Source organism: Penaeus monodon, chromosome 12 (assembly GCF_015228065.2).
Source record: "Penaeus monodon isolate SGIC_2016 chromosome 12, NSTDA_Pmon_1, whole genome shotgun sequence".
Taxonomy (NCBI): domain Eukaryota; kingdom Metazoa; phylum Arthropoda; class Malacostraca; order Decapoda; family Penaeidae; genus Penaeus; species Penaeus monodon.
Genome location: NC_051397.1, coordinates 6,072,679 through 6,075,178, shown reverse-complemented (window position 1 = coordinate 6,075,178; position 2,500 = coordinate 6,072,679). Strand labels below are relative to the sequence as shown.

At 36.8% G+C, this 2,500-nt stretch overlaps 1 long non-coding RNA gene across 1 annotated transcript in view; it reads left to right on the top strand.

Moving 5' to 3' along the window:
- LOC119579762 overlaps positions 1 to 2,500 on the top strand; it is a 34,597-nt gene that overhangs the window by 21,306 nt on the left and 10,791 nt on the right. The window contains exon 2 of the long non-coding RNA XR_005229315.1: positions 1,959 to 2,039. This is a non-coding gene — a long non-coding RNA (uncharacterized LOC119579762). The remainder of the gene's footprint in view (positions 1 to 1,958; positions 2,040 to 2,500) is intronic.

The window sequence follows — 2,500 nt, the reverse complement described above, 5'->3', positions numbered from 1 at the left end:
TATTATTTAAAAATTTTTTTGTTTTTTTTTTTGTTTTGTTTTGATTGTTAAACTGGCCCTTTAAATTTCCAATTATTTGATAATTTTCCCTTTTCCCATCGTTCCCCAAAAATAAAAAAAATTTTACTCGTGTCAATTTTGAACGAAGCCGAACGATAACCCCGCTCCCCCCAAAGGCCCTTTTCAAGACATTCCCATAATGATAGACGGGGATTAAACCAGAGCCATAACAGGAGAGCACAGAATAAAGACAGCGGACTCGCAAGGTGTTACTCAACCGCCTAAGAACAGAAAGTATAACTAGACTGGGAAGCAGGCGACGACGAGTCACTCCGCGGAGGAAGGTGGTGATGGCACTGTTGCTTAATAAGTAGCAAGTCACTCTCAAGACTTCAGTAGACCAGCTAACGGTAAACTGCAAATGGCTGGTAATGCAGGATCAATTTCCTCATCAAAAGTTTGCAAAAGGGGAAAAAGGGAAAAAAGAGTCGTGTCTGGGGGCCTCTCTTTATATGAAGAGAAATTTGAATGCATTTTTAATTTTGTGAAGAGGCGAATCATATCATTAAGAGGGTGTAAGGGTTTGTAAACATGACAAATGAGGTGAAATGTATTAGGCAGAAAAAAATCGCCACGTAAGAACGCAAGATACAGGCGCTATTGCAATAAAACAGCTGGCAGATTAGCGTGTCAGACAACGCTGACATACCTGGCACTGAACCCGACTTGCTGAAGAAATCTTGCGTCATTTTTCTTCTTCTTCTTTTTTTCAGAAGGAAAGACCCAGAAAAAAAGGGGAAAATTTTTTTCCGGCTCCCTAAACCCGGGGGTTTTAAAACTGCATCTGAAGAAAATTTTTACCCCAAACAAAATAGTTAGTCGATTTCGTGCTACATGGGAAAAAAAATTTAATGTATGGCACTGCCAAAGAACTGGCGTAGCAGAAGAGTCACAGGCCGCTACACCTTCAACTACATATAGAAAAATATAGTACATACAAAAAATAATAAAACGGATACCAATAATTATGATAATATAATGATAATGATACTAGTAATGCTAATAATAATAATGATAATAATCATAATAATATTAGCAATAATAACAATGATTATAATAATGAAATGATAATAGTAATAATAATAGTAATAATGATAATAAAAATAGTAATAGTAGTAGTCGTAGTAGTAGTAGTAGTAGTAGTAGCAGCAGCAGCAGCAGTAATAGTAGTAGTAGTAGTAGTAGTCGTAACAGTAGTAGTAATAATAATAATGATAATAATAATATTTTTTTTTTTTTTTTATTATTATAATGATAATGATAATGATAATGATAACAATACTAATAATAATACCAAGCAATAACAGAAAGCGGAGAGGGGGAGAGATTAACAGCAAAGAATGGGTATTTCCTCAGGTGTAGATGACGATGAGAATTGATTAGCACATATTCATTGATAACTGCATATCCTATCATGGTCCTGCACGAGCTGGTGTAAGGTAAGCTAATCATGATTCGCTGTATATATAGACATGTGCCAACGCATTCATTAGAATAATACGCTAATATATGATGTGGTCACACCAAAGAAATAACTTTTGCGAAACACGACATCGTGTTGGCGAAAATTTTATCGTAAGAAGTTTTTAATTTTGATTTGTATCAAGAGGGTCTAAAATTTAACTATGTCCTTAGGGGGTGGGCCTTGGTGTTGAAGAAATTTCGTAAATATACATGATTTTGATTTACGAATAGTTGCTGTTTAGTGGCGTGGACTTCCAATAAAAATATTAGCACTATACAGTTCTCTTTCTCTTTCATCTAGTAAGTGGGTGTAAATTTATGAGTGAATGTGTCTTTGCGTGTGTATGTAAATGTTGCCAGAGGGTGTTAGGGAAAAACACTGGTCTTCAGAATACTAATCATGGCATTTATTTCGTGTTTCTTCTGATTCTTAGCAACCGCATGTGACACTGTTACGAGGTGCAGAGGCCACATTGCACAGGGCATGGCTGTTAATCTTTTCTGTTTACGACTGGGTATGTATATATGAGGAGTTTTTATTGTTTGCATTGTATATTACTTATGCTTCGTTATGTATATACTTAGGTATGAATATTGCAAGGAAAGATGCATGTGTGCACGAATATAGAAATCTTGGGTGGAAAAGTATGTCATTACAAAATGTCACCCTAGGCCATGAATATTAAATAGTGGATATGGCAGTTCAACTTACAGTGAAAAACGATTTTAGCATTGTATGGTTTCTAATATGCCTTTTACACAACGTGGACCTAGTGTAGATCGGTGAAATCTGCAGATTGATCACACACACACACACGTGCTCACACACACACGCGCGCCACACACACACACACACACACACACACACACACACACACACACACACACACACACACACTCACACGCACGCGCGCACACACACACACACACACACACACACACACACACACACACACACACACACACACACACACAT